The following is a 20,731-nucleotide window of genomic DNA, read 5'->3' on the forward strand; positions in this document are numbered from 1 at the left end:
CAAGGTGACTTGCCACAGATGTGCAGCTGGGAGCCACTTGCCTGTCTCTTCATTGCAGGAAGGGGTTGGGGGTCAACATGGAAGACCCACTTCCCCTTTTATTCTGGCTTTGCTGATGCCGCTGCTGCTTTGAGGGGGCAGACGGGGTCCCTGGACTATTACTGGCGGCCTCCCTTGAAACCAATGCTAATGAGTATTTTTTTTTTTAAATGATGCTGCATGCCACTGTTTGTAAGATGGCCTAATATCTTTCCTGTACTGATGGCATTACAACAGGGAATGCATTCTGCAAAATGCTGGTCCTCCATAACGCTATGGTGCCTCTAAACCTCTGATGTCTTGTGGGATCCCCTCTCCCTCTCTGGATGCTTGGGTGCTGCTGCTGGGGCTGGGGTTGAGGATGGCCCTGGAGAGAAAAGGGCAGGGGCATCTCTAATATAATCTCCACTAGCTGCTTTTCTAGGGGGTGCTCCTTGAACGGCAGTGTGGCTACTCACTAGAAGCTAGTATGCTAGTAACGAGACTCCCCAAACCCTTCTGACCTGCTAGAAGTTCAATATCCTTGGAATCTGCGAATCCCTCACATGATTCATCTGAATTAATACTTTCTCCAAGTATTTATTTTCTGCTTGACAGCCCACAATTCCCCTTAGGCATTAAAGTGGGTTTCAGTTCTAAAGCACTCCTATCATCATAGGTACATTAAATAATTATAAAACCCATCCAAAACCCAATCACCCGACCACCCCTATAACCCCAAATACAGTAAAATAATTCCTTATAAAGCAATTTAAAAGACTACCTTAAAAAGCCACACCTTAACAAGCTTCTTAAATCTTAAATAATTCCTCTCGCACGTAACCTCTGATGAAAGTACATTCCAAAGACTGGGTGCAACACAAATAAAAGCAGAGCTCTATGTAATAGAAACATATAGAAACATAGAAACATAGAAATGACGGCAGAAGAAGACCAAATGGCCCATCTAGTCTGCCCAGCAAGCTTCACACATTTTTTTCTCTCATACTTATCATTTTCTCTTAACTCTTGGTTCTATTTCCCTTCCACCCCCACCATTAATGTAGAGAGCAGTGATGGAGCTGCATCCAAGTGAAATACCTAGCTTGATTAGTTAGGGGTAGTAGGGGTAGTAACTGCTGCAATAAGCAAGCTACACCCATGTTTATTCCCTTTACCCAGACTATGTCATACAGCCCCTATTGGTTGTTTTTCTTCTCTCCTGCCGTTGAAGCGGAGAGCCATGCTGGTTATGCATTGAAAGTGAAGTATCAGGCCCTTTTGGTTTAGGGTAGTAACCGCCGTAACAAGCCAGCTACTCCCTGCTTTGTGAGTGCGAATCTTTTTTTTTTTTTTTTTTCTTCTCCCCTGCAGTTGAAGCTATTCTGGATATGCGTGAAGCCTCAGCTTTTCTTATTCCCCTGCTTTTGAAGCAGAGAGCTATGCTGCAAATGCTTGATGTATCAGCCTTTCTCCCATGCCATGAAGCAGAGAGCCATGCTGGATATGCATCGAACGCGAAGTATCAGGCACATTTGGTTTGGGGTAGTAACCGCCGTAATAAGCCAGCTACTCCCCGCTTTGTGAGTGCGAACCCTCTTTTCTTCTCCCCTGCCGTTGAAGCAGAGAACTATGCTGTATATGCTTGGAAAGTGAAGTATTAGGCTTATTTGGTTTGGGGTAGTAACCGCCGTAACAAGCCAGCTACTCCCCTCTTTGTGATTGCAAATCCTTTTTTCCACATTTCCTCTTGCCGTTGAAGCTTAGAGCGATGTTGGAGTCACAGTAAGCATCTGTATGTTTATTTAATAAGGGTATTGTCTCCGGGCAGTAGCCATCGTTCTGGTGAGCCACCCACTCTACATTGGCGGTCTCTTGACTTTATGGATCCACAGTGTTTATCCCATGCCCCTTTGAAGTCCCTCACAGTTCTGGTCTTCACCACTTCCTCCGGAAGGGCATTCCAGGCATCCACCACCCTCTCCGTGAAGAAATACTTCCTGACATTGGTTCTGAATCTTCCTCCCTGGAGCTTCAAATCGTGACCCCTGGTTCTGCTGATTTTCTTCCTACGGAAAAGGTTTGTCGTTGTCTTTGGATCATTAAAACCTTTCAAGTATCTGAAAGTCTGTATCATATCACCTCTGCTCCTCCTCTCCTCCAGGGTGTACATATTTAGATTCTTCAATCTCTCCTCGTACGTCATCCGATGAAGATCCTCCACCTTCCTGGTCGCCCTTCTCTGTACCGCTTCCATCTTGTCTTTGTCTTTTTGAAGATACGGTCTCCAGAACTGAACACAGTACTCCAGGTGAGGCCTCACCAAGGACCTGTACAGGGGAATAATCACTTCCCTTTTCTTACTCGATATTCCTCTCTCTATGCAGCCCAGCATTCTTCTGGCTTTTGCTATCGCCTTGTCGCATTGTTTCGCAGACTTCATATCATTAGATACTATCACCCCAAGGTCCCTCTCCTGCTCCGTGCACATCAGCCTTCCCCCCCCCCATCGAATACATTTCATTCGGATTTCCACTCCCCATATGCATGACTTTGCATTTCTTTGCATTGAATCTCAGCTGCCATGTCTTCGACCACTCTTCCAGTTTCCTTAGATCCCGTCTCATTCTCTCCACTCCTTCCGGCGTGTCCACTCTGTTGCAGATCTTAGTGTCATCCGCAAAAAGACAAACCTTACCTTCAATCCCGTCCGCAATGTCGCTCACAAAGATATTGAACAGGACCGGTCCCAACACCGATCCTTGCGGTACACCACTTATAACCGCTCTCTCCTCAGAGAAGGTTCCATTTACCATCACACATTGTCTTCTGTCCGTCAACCAATTTGCAATCCAGGTCACCACATCGGCACTCACTCCCAAGCTTCTCGTTTTATTCACCAGTCTCCTGTGCGGAACCGTATCAAAAGCTTTGCTGAAATCCAAGTATATGATATCGAGTGCTCTTCCTTGATCCAATTCCTTGGTTACCCAGTCAAAAAAGTCAATCAGATTTGTCTGACAGGATCTTCCCCTGGTGAATCCATGTTGCCTCTGGTCCATCGATTCTCTGGACTGTAGATTGTTCACTATTCTCTCTTTCAGCAGTGACTCCATTACTTTTCCCACCACCGAAGTGAGGCTAACTGGTCTGTAGTTTCCAGCCTCCTCCCTGTTGCCACTCTTGTGAAGCGGGACCACCACCGCTCTTCTCCAATCACTCGGCACCACTCCCGTTTCTAGGGATCTATTGAACAGGTCACACAGTGGAGCCGCCAGAACATCTCTGAGCTCCCTCAATATCCTTGGATGAATACCATCAGGCCCCATGGCTTTGTCCACTTTCAGGTTCTTTAGCTCTTCCCACACATTTTCTACTGTGAAAGGATTTTCATCTATTCCACTTCCCTCCAGTTTCTTGTTGTGTAGAGATGGTCCTTCTCCAGGGTCTTCTTTAGTGAACACAGAGCTGAAGTATTCGTTTAATATTTCTGCCATTTCTTCGTCACTCTCCACACATTGATCATTACCACCTTTCAATTTTGCTATACCACTTTGGACCTTTCTCTTTTCGCTGATGTATCTGAAAAATGTTTTGTCACCATTTTTTATCTCCTTGGCAATCCTCTCTTCCGCTTGACTTTTTGCCAACTTGATTAATTTCTTTGTCTCCCTCAGTTGATTCAAATATGCTTCTTTGTGCTCCTCCCTTTGGGATCTTTTATATATCTTGAATGCTGTTCTTTTAGCTTTAATTTTGTCAGCCACCTCCTTTGAGAACCAGATAGGTTTCAGTTTCCTTTTGCTTTTCTTTTCATTTCTAACATATAGAGCAGTTGCCTTGGTGATTGCTCCTTTTAGATTGGTCCACTGCTGATCCACATCTCTCTCGTTCTCCCATCCTTTTAGTTCTTCCTCCAGGTACTTACCCATTTCCTCAAAGTCTGTGTTTTTGAACTGTAAAACTCGGGTCTTTGTGGTTCTTTTCCCTATTCTTTTATTGATATTAAACCATACCGTTTGATGGTCACTGCTGCTGAGGTGGGCGCCCACCTGGACATCTGAGACATTATCTGCATTAGTGAGCACTAAGTCAAGTATAGCTCCTTCTCTCGTGGGTTCCAACACCATTTGTTTGAACAAAGATACTTGCATGGCATCCACTATCGCTCTACTATTTTTAGTTTCTGCAGATGGGATTTTCCAGTCTACATCTGGCATATTAAAGTCACCCACGATCACCACTTCTCCCTTCTTACCTATCTTATGGATGTCTTCAACCAGCTCTCTGTCCAGCTCTTCCTTTTGGTTTGGAGGCCTGTAAACCACTCCAATATAAATGGATGCTCTGTCATCTTTTTTTAGGTCGAGCCATAGAGCTTCTTCCTTACCCCAACTTCCTTGTAGCTCAGTTGCTTGGATGTTTTGTCTGACATAAAGAGCCACATCTCCCCCTTTTCTATCCTTTCTGTCCTTCCTTAACAAGTTGTAGCCTGGTATTGTTGTATCCCATTCATGAGATTCTGTGAACCATGTTTCTGTTATAGCAACAATGTCTAAGTCTGCCTCAGCCATTAGGGCCTGCAGATCTGGGATTTTATTTCCCAAACTATGAGCATTTGTGGTCATTACCTTCCAGGTACTCTCTTTAAGGTTATTGCATTTCCTGGACTCCTTATAAGATATTAGTTGAGATTTGTTATTCACTTCACTCTTTCTTTTTGTAGTTGTGCCACTCAGTGGCGTAGCCACGGGTGGGCCTGGGTGGGCAGCTGCCCACCCAATTTAGACCCAGGCCCACCCAACTGACACCAGAACTGCAAGGCTGTCGCGGGATCCCATCCCCGCGACAGTGAAGAGGGGAACCCATGCTTGGCGCACCATCACGGCACACGTGGGGAAGCGTCCTACAACCATATGGCCAACCGATCTTCCTGTTTGGGGGGGGGGGGAGGAGAGCGGAAGCGCCGCGCACAGTTTCCGCTTCCTCCCCCCAGAGCAGGAAGATCAGCTGACCTCTCCTGCTGCCACTGGCCTCCTGCGTACAGCCAACCGATCTTCCTGTTGGGGGGGGGGGGGGAGAAGAGCGGAAGCGCCGCGCACAGCTTCCGCTCCCCCCCCCCCCAGCAGGAAGATCAGTCGGCCATACGGCCCGAAGATAGCAGGAGAGGTCAGCTGATCTTCCTGCTCTGGGGGGAGGAAGCGGAAACTGTGCGCGGCGCTTCCGCTCTCCTCCCCCCCCCCCCCAAACAGGAAGATCGGTCGGCCATACGGCCCGAAGATAGCAGGAGGCCAGTGGCAGCAGGAGAGGCCAGCTGATCTTCCTGCTCTAGGGGGAGGAAGCGGAAACTGTGCACAGGCTTGAATGTGTATGTGAGGATGAGAATGGGAGCCTTGTTGTGTGTGTGTGGGTGAAAATCGGACCCTGGGTGTGTATGGGAGTGAGAATGGAGTCTTGAATGTGTGTGGGTGATAATGGAAGCTTGAATATGTGGGTGAGGATGGAAGCTTGAATATGTGGGTGAGGTTGGAAGCTTGAATGTGTGTATATATGGGTGAGGATGGAAGCTTGAATGTGTGTATATATGGGTGAGAATGGGAGCCTGGGTTTGTGTGTGTGGGTGAGAATGGAAGCTTGAATATGTGGGTAAGAATGGGTGCTTGAAAGTGTGTATGTGTGGGTGAGAATGGGACCTTAAATGTGTGTATGTGTGGGTGAGAATGGGTTTGTGTGTGTGGATGAGAATGGGTGCCTGGATGTGCGTCTGTGTGTGCATAAGAATATAAGCCTGGGGAGGGGTGAGAAAGTGAGAGCTTGTATGTGTGTCTGCAGAGAATGTGAGCTGGGGGGGGGGGGAGAGCATATGAGACTGAGAGCCTGAGTGTGTGAGAGAGTCTGTGAGAGAAAGCATTTATGTATATATGTGTGTGTGTATGGAAGGGAAGAAGACAGTAGTAGAAAAGACACTGAAGAGGAATTAGGAAATGAGCGACAAGGGAAAAAATGGGAAAGAGAGACCAGGACCAACTGATTAGAAAAATACAAAGATCAGACAACAAAGGTAAAAAAAAATATATATATATATAGAGAGAGAGATAGAGAGAGAGGGAGATGTTAGCAATTTAAATATGTCATCTTTGGGAATGTGCATTCTTATATTTTTGTATTTTGCTCTTTCTTAAGTATTCCACTGTTCAGACATTTTAGTTTCTCAGGCTTTCTATTTTGGCTTTATCTACATGTTTCTGTTTCTAATTTATAGTCTCTTATTTCTAAATTAGGTAAGGGTCGGTCTCAGTTTTGCCTGTTTGTGACAGAAATGAGTATTTCTAGCATATAGTTTCTCTGTAGTAGTAGTCCAGCCTGTTCTGTTATTCCTGTAGGTGATGTATTAATGTTCTAGGGCCTGGCGTAGTATTTGCATTGCTGCTTTTTCATAAGGTTGCTGTTTGAATCCTGAGAGTCAGTGCTGTGATTGTTTGGCAAGGTTCCAGATGCCTCTTTCTTTGCAAGAGTTTGTTACTTCACAAAATAGCAGTGGAGGGTTATTTTTTGCTGAGATTACACCAGAATTTGAATTTTTTTTTTCATGTTACTTGTAATGTGAATTGCCCTAGCTCTGCGCTGCACCTGTTCTGATGATTAATTATATTTTATTGTATTTATGAAGATTTCTGGGTTTCTGCAAAGATGGTTCATGAAAGAATACATTAATTTTTGTTTTATTATATGATTGGATTTGATTGTTTTCTATACTTGAAATAATTGAAGTAAATTATTTTAAAGTTTCATACATGACACATAATGGCTGTTGCAAACTACTTAGAAAGCCATTCTAGGGTGCAGTATTTGGCATTATTTATCAGTAAGAAAACAACTAGTAGACCTGCATGCCTTGTGCCCACCTATGTTAACCTTGTGCCCACCCAAAAAATCAATTCTGGCTACGCCACTGGTGCCACTGTTGACAGAGTTATTCCTCTCAATTAGATTTTTCTTTTGGTTATGGATCCTGAAATACTGCATGCATTGTGTTTTTTCCCTCTTTTCTGGTAACACTTCAATGTTTTTCTCATGAACTTCTTCAGTTTTTAATATAGAGAAGGCTTGTTCTTTTTGCATTTGGTACATGGTGTGTCTCCTCATCACAGGTCTAATTCTACCAGAGCCCACTGTATTCCTGGATTTTAAAGAGTTTCTTAATGACCTGTTTGAGTGGGGGGGTATACCTGTTGACTGCTCTTCTGTCAAGAATGGGTGACTGTGGGTCCTTCCTGAGCCTAATGAATTTCCTTTTCTTGACTCCTGGTTTTTTTGTGATATTGGGGAATTATTTTCTGAGTAATGCAATGTGGGTGTATTATTTTTAATTGAAGCTAATTGATTTTTAATGTCAGTCAGACAGCCAAGCAGAAGGTATTTAATGTCAGTCAGACAGCCAAGCAGAAGGTATCGACAACAGCACCTGCAAAGCTGAACACAAAGACAAAATAGACTAATACCATACCAAGGTATCAGCCAAATATGGGCTCCATTTCCATGCAGCCACTTAAACACCAGTACCAAAATCTTAAAATGCGCTCTGAACTGTACCTTTACCATTTTCTGGTCCTGGTAAAGCATTAATCAATTGTTGAAACCCTAGATCTGTCATGGAAGTCATAAAACCATTCTGACTCCCATTCCTTAGACCCTCAGCACGATAGTAAAATCCCCAAGTATCAGTATTTCTTTACTGGAAGTTCATAAAACAGAAACCACCTCAATCAGCTTGTCACACAGAACCCAGTCCTGCAAAGGTGGGCAATATAGTAATAATAAGGATAATTTACCCACTTAAACAACAAACAATTAGACACTGAGGGGTAGAAATTAAAAAATAGCCAATTAAATAAGTTAGCTGGATAAGACTTTGTTATGCCCGTCATGACCACTTCTGCTCAACTCTTTCTTCACCTCCCTAACTCCATGGAGTAGATTGGCAGCATCCACTAGCTACCTACAACCTGCCTACCGCTTCCAGGCCTCCCGGGTCAGCTTGGACGCCACCGACCGCCATCTTGCCATCTGATCTCTCTAGGCGCGCGCGTGCGCACACAGGCCGGTCTTATCCACGTCATGGCGGGAACCTCGGGGGCGTCCCTTCCAGATGACGTCAGGATCTGTGGATATTTAAACCTGCTGGCCCTCTCCAAAGACGATTTGGCAAAGAGTGACATCCTTGCTATTTCCACCTCGCTTCCTGAGGACCCTGCGTTCCAGTTCCAGTTCCAATGTGGACATCTCAGGTACCCCTCCTTGGGGGCCTTTCTCTCGTCCTGGCTATCCACTTCTTGGAGGGCCTGACGCCTGGAACTCCGTCTGCTCTGATCCCCGGGGCTTCCTGGAACCAACTCGCTACTTGTGAGTACTCTGCCCTGCGGATCACTTTCTATCTACCACGTGCCTATCTGGTGTACCCTGCACTGCAGGCCATTACCATCACTACAGAGAGCTCCATCAGAAGTGCCTGCTCTATGGATCTTTACCACGCTATTGAGGACCTCACAGGCGTTCCCCGCCTTGCGGACCACTACCAGACTGACCGAGAACCCTCACCGGTGTACCCCGCACTGTGGGCCATTACCACCTCCACCTAGGGCCTTGACTGTGCTCCTCTCTCTACGGACCGCTGTCACCTCTTCTGAGGGCTTCATCTGCATTTCCTACTCTGCAGGTTTTACCATCTTTACCGAGGACATCAGTGGTGTACCCCACCCTCGGGCCACTACCATCTCCTTTAAGGTCTCTTTGGTGTACCCCGCTTTGCGGGCCACTACCATCTCTACAGGAGACCTCTCCAGTATATTCGCTTCATGGACTGCTACCAGCGCTACAGAGGTATTCCCTCAGGGCACTACCTATCTCATCGACCCTGTGTCTCAGGGTCTGTGTGGACTCTCTCTCCCTGGCACCCCCCGCTCCACGAGTAGTGCTTCTATCTCTTTAATAAAAACTCTATTCATTCTGTGTCTTCCTCTGCTGAGACCTAGTCTCCCCATAGTGAGGCTCGCAGGGCTCCTTCCCGTGGGCGGTACCACCTCTCACTTCAGCCCAGGATTCATACCTCTTTTGACATCACAGAATCCTAACAGGTTGCCAAAGCCTGGATCCGGCACAGGTCTCAGCAATTCAGGCCATCCCTGGCCTGGCCCAGTGAATCATGGAGCAACAGAAGATTTTAGAGACTTTGGCTAACACCGTCAATCAACTGAATAGCCAGCTGGATTCCATATCAACGCCTGCTAAGCCTGACCTAGCTACGCAAACACCGCCCTTCTGGCCTCCAGTACCTTTGCCGGCTCCTCCTCATTTTGCAGGTGACCCCTCGTTATGCAGGGGTTTCTTGAACCAGTGCAACATGCACTTTTTTCTACAACCTGCTTATTTTCTGGATGTAGTCTCCAAAACTACATATATTTTATCCCTTCTGGACGGTAAAGCATTGGCCCTTTGAGAACGCAAAGATCCCATTTTGAACGATTTACCAGGCTTCCTCACTCTCTTCCGAACTGTGTTTGATGACCCAGGACAAAGGACCATCTCCGGATCCATTCTTTTGCATTTGCAGCAATGTTCTTGCTCATTGACTGACTACGTCATCAAGTTTCACTGGGATCCGGGCTGCCTGCGGGCCATATTTCTCGAGGGTCTTAGCCCACATATTAAAGATGAGTTGGCAGCATGTGAGCTCCCTGAGAACCTGGATTGACAGGTTATTGATCTCACTGGTCACATAGACCGTCGTCTACACGACCGTTCCCAGGAGATCAGAGGAATCAAGAGAGAGATGGCTAGTGCCCCATGGGTTCGTGGGTATCTCAGCATCAAACACAGAAGAAGAGGAACCAATGCAGATGGGTCGTAGTCATCTATCCGCAAAGGAGAAGCAGCGGTGCCAGAAAGCAGGCCTCTGCATGTACTGTGGCCAATCGGGTAACGCTGTACCATCCTGCCCTCTCCATCCGGGAAATTCCCAGGCCTAGGATCTGCTGGAGGACTCCTCCTAGGCTTAACCGCACCTTCTCCTCCACTAACCCTACCTGTCACTATCAACTTGGACAACCAGGAGTTTCACACCCTGGCTATAGTAGACTCCAGAGCCGGGGGAAACTTTATTCTCCAACAACTGGTAAAACACTTACGCATTCCTACCGTCCATCTGCCAATGCCTTTGTTACTTTCATCTATCCATGGTGAACCCTTACCTGATGAAGTCACCTTCTCCACAATCCCTAATCACCTTCGCACCAGATCTCTCCATTCGGAGACAATCTCTTTTCTAATTCTGGACAAGGCTATACATCCAGTGGTCCTGGGCCTACCCTGGCTAAAAAAGCATACTCCTCAATTTGACTGGACCACCCTCCAACTCTCTCAATGGGGTGAGTCCTGCCATAAAAAATGTTTAAAAACAATATCCCCGATGCCTTGCCTGACTACGCAGCCATTGATCCCAGGACGTCTACCGCAATATTCCTCCTTTCAGGATGTATTTTCAAAGAAAGCCGCAGACATCTTACCTCCACATCGCTCCTTTGATTGCGCAATCAATTTGCTGCCCAATACTGAGCCTCCACGAGGAAGAGTCTATCCACTTTTCTTAACTGAAACTCAAGCCATGTCCGAATACATAAAGAAAAACCTGGCCAAAGGCTTCATTCGTCCCTCCAAGTCCCCTGCTGGAGCAGGGTTCTTTTTTGTAGGAAAGAAAGACGGCTCTCTCCGGCCGTGTATAGCCTACCACGGTTTAAACAAAATTACACAGAAGGATCGCTACCCCCTACCACTAACTTCCGAACTGTTTGACAGGCTCCAGGGGGGCTAAAATATTCACCAAATTGGACCTTAAGGGTGCTTATAATTTGATCAGAATATGTCAAGGCAATGAGTGGAAGATCACTTTTAACACCCGCGACAGCCATTTTGAATATCTGGTCATGCCATTTGGACTGTGCAATGCGCCTGCGGTGTTCCAGAACATGATGAACGAAATCTTCAGAGACACGCTCTACAGTTGTGTTGTGGTCTATTTGGACGACATCTTGGTTTTTTCACAAGACCTGCAGAGCCATCGTCGGGATGTTATCAATGTCCTACAACGCTTAAGGGAAAACCAGCTGTTTGCCAAGCTAGAAAAATACTCTTTTCATAAGGAGTACGTCCTTTTTCTGGGCTATGTGGTCTCTAGCCAAGGATTTCAAATGGATCCACAGAAGACTAAAACATCCGAGTCTGGCCTCAGCCACAGGGTCTCAAGGCACTCCGAAGATTTCTAGGCTTCACAAATTACTATAGATCCTTCATCAACTACTACTCTACACTAACCACCCCACTCACAGCCATGACACGAAGGGAGCCGACCCATTACAATGGTCACCCGAAGTTGTATCCGCTTTCCAGAAACTTAAGGCGCATTCCTGCAAGAGCCATGCCTGCGTCATCTGGATGCTCGACAACCCTTCATCGTTGAGGTAGATGCTTCTGATGTCGGTGTTGGGGCTGTGCTCAGTCAGCATTCTCTCAACTATACATTACATCCGTGTTTCTTTCTTTTCCCGGCGCTTTTCCCCAGCTGAGCGCAATTATGGGATCGGGGACAAAGACTTGCTTGCGTTCAAGTTTGCATTTGAGGAGTGGCATCCCTGGCTCGAGGGAGCACAGCATCAAATAACCGTGTACACGGATCACAAAAACCTTGAATATCTCCATCACGCCCAACGCCTGAACCACAGACAAGTCTATTGGTCTCTTTTTTTCACCCGATTTAATTTCCTGCTTCGGTACCAACCAGCAGACAAAAACGTGCGAGCATATGCTCTCTCTCGCTCATTTACTACTGATGATGTCCCGGACGTTCCCCGGCACATCATCGATCCTATGAAAGTACTCCTCTCCGCTACTCATACTGTGCCATCTGGGAAGACGGTGGTTCCCCGGCCTCTGTGCAAAAAGATACTCAGATGGGCACATGATTCTCTACTCTCTGGTCACCCCGGGCAAGCAAGAACGCTCTCTACACTTCAGAGGTATTATTGGTGGCCAACCATGAAACAAGATGCTGAGGCCTATGTGGAGTCTTGCCCCACATGTGCTTGCCAAAAGCTGCCAACAGGCCATCTATGGGGCCTCCTACAACCTCTCCCGGCACCTAGCGAGCCGTGGACCCATATATCCACGGACTTTATTGTTGACCTCCTCCAGTGGTAACAATACCATTTGGGTCATTGTAGACTGCTTTTCAAAGATGGCTCACTTCGTGGTGTTACCTGGCCTGCCCTCAGCTCCAGAGTTGGCCAAATTATTCATCAGACACATTTTCCATCTTCATGGACTTCTGAAGCACATCCTGTCGGATAGGGGCATCCAGTTCACAGCCAAGTTCTGGAGGTCGCTGTGTAAGAAGTTTGACATTGCCCTGGACCTTACATCGGCCTATCACTCATAGGCCAATGGACAGACAGAAAGAACCAATCGTACACTGAAGCAGTTCCTTCAGGCGTATGTCAATTCCTGACAGAACGATTGGTCTGAGTTATTGCCATGGGCCGAGTTCGCCTTGAACTCCCATCAATCTTCAGAAGGTGCCAGCTCAATGGTTTCCCACCGTGGGTCCTTTAAAAGATGCCACATTGCACATTCACCTAGGAGGGCCCACGGACTGATGGCATTGGTGACATCCAGCCACTGAAGAGTCTGGTGGCATTTGTCTGCTGTGCCGGGGGTGGGGGTGAGGGTAGCTTATGTCATGGGAGTGAGTGCTGCTGGTTGCGGGACGACCCCGCAACCAGCAAACGGTAAAACTTCAGAAGCACAATCTCTCTGTCTGACATCCAGCCGAGAAATGACTAAATACAAAATGGGGACCACTCAAAACTGTAGCTTGCTTTTAGTTTCAAGTTGAAAAAATTATGAGGAGTTTGTCAATCCATGGTGGTGTCACCTGGAATAGGCTGGTTAAAATATGCTTGACCTTGATTGGTCCTGCTCCTTCCTTGTTTCTTCCCACCATGGTTCCGTTCAGTCTAGCTTCAGTGGCTTGCATTTAGTAGGAAAAACACCTGAACTTTTGCTTACCCCATAGACTTGAGTAAGATCCAAAAAACATATGAAAATGAAACTTTTCGTTATTTTCAGGGGCACTGTCTCTTCTAAACCAAACAAAAATGCCCTGGTTCATTCTGAATTATCCATTTATTCCAGATGAATGCATATCCCTACATTCTGCTTTGCTAACATATTTCAATCCTATTCTGGAAGAGCCTCCTATGGAAGTGAGGGCATTGCAGTGCCACTGGAAAAAGTGACAGTGTTTTCACTCTCTTTTTTTGTAATGAATTGATATGTTCTGTAAACTTTTTCATAAAAATAAGCAAAACCATCTGAGCATGATAGACTCAGTGATGGTGGGGAGAAGAATAAAAAGTGTTGTGTCGTAAATTTAGAGGATAGTTTTATAACAGCCCACGTAAAGCTGAAGTCCACAGATACAATTTACACGTGGACTTCAGCCCTAATTTTCAAAGTGCCCTTATGTGCACAAGTCTGCTTTCAAAATTAGAGGGATTGCATGTACCTCAACACGGCATTTATGCACACACTTTAAAAAATCAAAAGCATTCCCCTCCTCTGGGAGCGCCTTTTTGCAATATCCATAAAAATGCAAGCAAACTCGCTTCTGTATGTACTTTTTCGCGCACAACCCCAGGGCGATTTTCAAAAAGCCCATTTATGCCTGCGTACGTAAATGCTTTTGAAAATTACCCCCTTTATTAGCAACTTTTCCGCATTATTGTACTGTGCTCCTCAGGTCACTGTGAGCTTGGCTGTGTTTGCTCTGTTCATTTGTAAGGCACTGTGGATTCGTTGCATCTCTTGCACAGCACGTGGGCTCAGCTCTCTTGCCTCCGTGCACTCGGGAATAATGAATGATCTGAGTCACTCTCTCACAAAATGTGCCAAATCGCTTGCGTTCTCCCGTGTGCCAGGGAAGTATGAAAATCACCCAGCAAGAATCAGAGAAGCTCTTCAGAAGATGAAAAGAGCCAAACTCCAAGCTCATTAGTGTATACTTTTGTTATTTCTCAAGCATTTTTGGTTTTTAAAGCAGCATTCAAACTTTTTTTTTTTTTTTATGCTGCATGGTTTTTTTTTTGCTTCCAAGCCTAGATTTTATTTGCCGTGTTTATCTTTGGAAGACACAGTATAATGATAGAACTGCAAGAGGAGAGAAGGAGAAAGAAAGAAAAAGGAATAGGAATAGGAATAGGAAGTCAAAACACAAACAAGTCAGAGACAAGACAAAAAATGGAGAATGGAAAACGGTGAACAAAGCAGAATGAAAGAAGAAGAAATAACAAGACGGACATAAAAGGGTTGGAAAACAATTTTATTGTGTAGTGGGGTTTTGGGCGGCTGTGATACCTTTTGCAAGGACCAACAAAAAAGATTTTGTTTCCCTGAGCTTTCAAGGTGACCTTCGTGGTCAGGAGCATTCATGCACTCAGCCATCTCTTCTGCTGCTTCTTTGAAAGCTATCACAGATGCCCCTGACTCAAGGTTTTCTTCAGAACCAATAAGAACACTAGATCGGCACTACATTTGCTAATGTGATTATTTTGTGTCTATATTAAATTATATAAAGCTAAACAGTAGAAAAAGGTAAACAGTGGAGTATCTCTGGGACTGGCGCTTTTTAAAATATGTATAAATGATCTGGAAGGGGTACAATGAGTGAGGTGATCAGATTTGCGGATGACCCAAAATTATGCAGGGTAGTTAAATCTCAAGCGGATTGTGATGAATTGCAGGAGGACCTTGCAAGGCTGGAAGATTGGGCTTCTAAATGGCAGATGAAATTTAACGCGGACAAGTGCAAAGTGTTGCATATAGGGAAAAATATCTCTTGCTGTAGTTACACAATGTTAGATTTTATCTTAGGAGTTACCACCCAGGAAAGAGATAATACATTGTAATCATCAGCTCAGTGTGCTGTGGCGATCAAAAAAGCAAACAGAATGTTAATAATTATTAGGAAGGGAATGGCAAATAAAATAGAAGATGTAATAATGCCTCTGTATCGCTCCATGGTGAGACCGCACCTTGAATACTGTGTGCAGTTGTTATGAATGCTGCTGCCTGCGGGTTTCCCCGCGAGCAGACTCACCTTTCCCACGCTCTCGTTGCCCACGATGCGACTGGACGCTGCTGTCGGGCCTTCTATGCGGCTGGAGCCGCGGACTGTTGCTGTCCCCATGGCCCAGAGGCCGCCCTGGTTCCTCTTCTGCTCCACGGTCGGAGCCGCGGCCTTCTTGCACCTTTCCTCGGGGCTGGGACTGCCTCCGACGCCATGATCTTCTTCGCAGCGCTAAGGCCGCATCCCTGGGCTGGTCCAGCGGCGGGAGCCACCCCTGGGGCTCCCCGCAGCGGCTGGAGCCACTGCCGTCGTTGGGTCTGCCTCTCAGGCCAGTCCTGCTTCCTTCAGCGTCTTATGCAATGACGCTGTGCAGGCCGCTGTCTACGGTCCTGCATAGCCCTGCTCCTTCTGCTTCTTAGGCGCCGGCCCGCGCCTCTCTGCTGGATTTAAAGGGCCAGGCACAGAAAGTGTGCTGGCCCCACCTTTAATGGGACTTCCTGTTTTAGCCCTATAAAGGGCTGCTTCGTCAGTCTGTTCTTCGCCTTGCATCATCATGACTTCCCTCTGGAGGCTCCTGCCTGCCAGAGCTTGTAAGGTCTTCTGTTCTTCGTGGAGCTCCTCGTCTCGTCTACCTTCTACCACATCTTCATGTCTTGGTGTTCTGCCTGAGGTCCCAGTCCATGTTTGATGTCTCGTCATGATCGTCTTCCTCCACGTCCTGATGTGTCTTCCTGCCAGGATGTTCTTCCCTGTGTCTTCCTCTGGGCTCCTGAGCCTTCTGTTCCTGTAAGCCGGTGCTCTTGGATGGTGTATGCCCGAGAATGAGGTGGCTTGCAGGTGGGAAGTGTCCCTGCGCTCCGGAGCCTCCATTCCCGCCAGCCTTAGAGGGAGCTTCGGATGACACCGGCTTCGTCATTGGAGTCCCTCTTTGCCTGGACCTTCCCTGCGCTGTCCCGTTCTCCTCGTGGTCCGTGACCAGCCTGCAAGGGCTGTGTAGGGCGCGCAGTGGGACAGGGTGGTCCGTGACTCAGTCCCATGGGTGGCCTGAGTAGGGCACCTTGAGAGACAGTGCCAATGTCCATGCCTTGTGTTTTGCCTATTTGGATGTCAAGTTCCTCGTCATGCCCGTGATGCCGTCGCATCAGCCAAGTGTCTTCGTCATGGATGCCGTCGCATCAACCCAGTGTCTTCGTCAAGGATGCCGTAGCATCAACCCAGTGTCTTCGTTATGGATGCCGTCGCATCAACTAAGTGTTTTGTCAGCGATGCCGTCGCATCGACCATAGTCCTGTCTACATGTCAAGGCCTCCGTCTGCCCTCAACCTCAGGCCAGGCCTGCTGCTCCATGCTGCTCACAGCAGGTCCGAAAGGGCTCGGAATGGTCGGAGGACCATTCAACTTCCAACATCCTTGGATGTTGGCCCTGGGAGCTTGCAGGCCTGGCAGAGGGTCAGCCCGTCAGCCATGCGGAGCCACCGTCAACCCTCAGCTTGGCCCTGAAGGTCTGGGCCCGGACTGAGGCCCAAGGGCACACTAAACCACCAGAGTTTGACAGCAGTTCTGGTCACCGCATCTCAAAAAGGATGTAGCTGCACTGGAAAAAGTGCAGAGAAGAGTGACCAAAATGATAAGGGGCATGGAATGGCTGCCTTATGAGGAAAGGCTAAATAAGTTAGGGCTGTTCAGTTTGGAGAAGAGACGACTGAGGGGGGATATGATAGAAGTCTACAAAATCATGAAAGGACTTGAATAAGTTAATGCAAATTGGATATTTACTCTCGCAGATAATAGAAGGACCAGGGGGCACTCCATGAAGATAGCAAATAGCTCATTTAAAATAAATCAAAGAAAATTATTTTTCATTCGGCACATAGTTAAGCTATGGAATTCATTGCCAGAGGATGTGGTTACAGCAGTTAGTGTAACTGGGTTTAAAAAAGGTTTAGATAAGTTCCTAGAGGTAAATCCATAAACTGCTATTATGGCAATTAATAAGCAATAGAGCTTGTGATTTATCTAATATTTGGGTACTTGTCAGGTACTTGTGACTTGGTTTGGCTACTGTTGGAAACAGGATGCTGGGCTTGATGGACCCTTGGTCTGACCCAGTATGGCATATCTTATGTTCTTATGGCTAACTTTTAGCCAGATAAGCAAGGGGAATATTCAAAAGTTGCCATTTAGCTGGATAACTTGTGACTTCCTAAAGAATGCCAGCTTAAATGAGCCATTTATCATATGCACTCAGCAGATCCCTTCATGCATAGGAATATGATGTACTGGTACAGGGTATAAACAATATGTGGGCGATGGTTTCTCTTACTCCTTTATGATCCTCTTATTCCACATTCCTGTAACTTTGAGGTTGATAATATTATCTTTTGCATACAGCATGCTTGACTGAACAGACTAATCTCATTACATAAAAGCAAGAAGCAAAGAAAATTGCTTGAATATAATTCACATCAGACCATTTAGGAGACTAGACAACTAACTCTTAAAGCTGGATAAAGTATTTAACCTTCATCATGGGTGCTTGAATAACAGAAAGTCACTTTATGCTGTAGGTTAAGGGGTACTCCATGAGCTCTCTCTGACTACCGCATGTAAGAGTACCAGAAAAACCATTTGAGCTAGACAAAAGGGACATAAGATATTCTGACTGTCCAAACTGAATGAGAGGATAATTTGTCTGAGAGAAGACCTTGAAACACAAGCATTTTTTAAAATGAATCATAAGATCCATATTCAGAAGCATTTAGCTGGATAACTCAGAAGTTATCCAGCTAAATGAATATTTGGGCACTTAGGATACATTCTAGACAGATAGCTTGTTATCTGGCTAAAATTTAGTTGAATAAGTTAGGGCTGTAACTGGAAGGAGTTGAGTTAGCCAGATAAGATTTCCAGCTAATTCCGATATTCAGCCGGATAACTTATCTGGCTAACTCTGGTTGGCCTATACACCTGTCCTAAAGTTTGCCAGATAATTTATCTGGCTAACTTTAAGATAGCTGGATATATTCAGCAATGTGGCAGTGCTGCTGAATATATATAGGATACGTTTATCCAGCTAAGTAGCCAAGTCACACAACAGTTGAAAATGGACCTCTGTGTGATTATTTCCTAATTTCATAATAGGCTTGATTGACTGCACGTGTCATTGCGACCTTGCTTCTTGGGACAGTGCCTCCAGCCAGGTTGTATATTCTCGGGCGAATCCTGCACTGTGTGGTTGCACAGACTTATCGTCCTGCATGGAAATCTGCATTTGCCTTGCAGAGTTTAGTGTGGGGACCAGGAGGAAGCATTGGCATCAGCCTGCATGGCCAGAAGGCAGAAGCATCGGTGTCAACCTCAGCTCCTGCAGGCTAGAAGACAAGGGAGGCTGTGACTGGGGTCGCCAGTCTGGGTGGGCCTGGAAAGAAGAAGCTGCAGCAGTGAGAGGCTGTCCGCATGGCCAACAGAGCAATGAGGGCGAAGTTAAGAAACAACTAGAGAGGAATTTGGGGAACAGGAGAGAGCAGGAGGGAGCAGGAAGCAGAGAAAGAGCTGGGGAGTGGGGGGGGGGGTCAAGTCTGGGGGGGGGGTCAAGTCTGGAGAGGGAGGGCAGAGAGAAAAGGTTGGGGATCTTGCTGGGACTGGAGCAGAGAGAAAGCTAAGGGATCTTGCTGGGAAGGAAGGTTTAAGCCTGATGGGGCATCAAGAAAGCTGGAGGTCTGGCTTGGGGGGTGGGGAGAATGAGAAAACTGCGCAGAGTTCCCACAGGAGTATAATGCAAGGTGAACTCAATGTGTCCATCGACTTGGAAGGATCACGATTCCTTTAAGTAATATTTTATTGATACAGGTTAGTACGATTGTTTTGCAATAGGCAGGATATAAATAGTATTAAATAAATACATATATGAATCCAGCTTATAATATTTTTCAGTAATTTATATTGATAGGCTTCACTAAAACCTCTATTTTTAGAAAACGGACAACAGTCAAGCAATCCCTCATTTCAAGGGAGAATCGGGATTGACCAAATGTGGTTGCCTGATGTCTCTTCTGGTGCAAATTGAGAGGGAGCAGAGCGGGGCTGCTGAGTGCTGTCAGTAGCCTGGGAGGAGGCTGATGAAAGAGAGCAGCTAACAGTATTGCAGAAGATCAAAGGACCTCAGGTCTGAACAATGTGCTTCATTCCCAGCCAGAATGTATAACAGCGGGGCAGAGGATTATTTCTGAGGGAGTTCAATACAGTCTTTTATCAAAGGTTCCAGCACATTAGCATTCAATCTTTGCAAAAAGATATTTTATAAACAAGTGATCTGAAAACAAAAGGCGCTCTCATCTTTATTCTTCTGCAAGCCCCCCCCCCCTGTGTTTCCACAGATCTATTTGACATGAATCCATTTGTCCTGATTATCTTTTTAATTATTACATTATTTCTGAGACTGGAGCAGAGAGGTGGAATCTCCTAGAATGTCACAGGATCCTTCTGTTTGTTATAGATGGATTAGGTGGCAGAATTTGAATGCTTTCGGGTTTGCATACATTTTTAAGTCAACACCAATCTCAAGGTTTCAGCGATGTGAACATTAAGCTCACTTTATACTTTATTGTGGTCAAAAGCTATACTGTACAACTCCACAGAGTGACAATTGTTCCCGAGGATTTTGCTTTAAAAAAATGTAGGCAGTAATAGTAGTAGAACAATACAGCATGCAGTTCAAACACAATCCCATGCAATGTAGCAAAATCAAACAATAACTTCACCTCAGCTACTTTTCCTAGCTGCCTTGGTGATCAACTCTAGAAATCACCACAACCTATCTTGGATCTGAGCTATGAACCCTGTGCTCCTTAAGCAATCAGCTGGGTACTGGGGAGGTTGTAGCTCATCTGTATGCTTTTGCCAGATGTCTCAGTGGTCAGCTCCAGAAATTACCACAAATCACATTGGCCCTTAACTGTTCCCATCCTATGCTGTTGGCTAGGCCTTGGGAAGGCTGTAGGCTGTCTATGTATTTCTTCTAGCTGTCTCTAAGACCACTCCAATACCACCTAAGCTTCTACCAGCTGGCTGGAGGCGCCTGCTGTACTTACCTCAGGTCAGTAGATTTTTCCCTCTCTTTCCTACGGCTCTTCTACATCTATCTTTTCTGATGCTAAGCCTCCCCAATCTTATTCTCTGCTAACACCAAGACTGCTGTCCTCATTTTCTACATTTTTACTTATTTATTTTCAAGGTTTACATTCTGCATGCGCTATCATTTGCAGTAAGTTATGCTAAAAACATACATAATACCACAAAAATAGACAAAATACGTAGATTAAAAACCAAATTACAAATCAACTTAGTGTTGAATTTATGGAACCTTAGACCGAGTTGATGCAACCTGCAGGAAGGAGTCCTGCAGGTCCCACCATTGGCAGGCGGATTCAGATGAGGCAGAAGCCCAACTGGAGCTTCACCTTTACCAGCCCACATTCCCCTTGGGTTGAGCCTTTGGGTGCCAGGGCTGGCAGGTCTTAGGAGGGGGCCTTTGCTGAT

This window comes from Rhinatrema bivittatum, chromosome 3 (genome assembly GCF_901001135.1).
Source record: "Rhinatrema bivittatum chromosome 3, aRhiBiv1.1, whole genome shotgun sequence".
Taxonomy (NCBI): Eukaryota; Metazoa; Chordata; class Amphibia; order Gymnophiona; family Rhinatrematidae; genus Rhinatrema; species Rhinatrema bivittatum.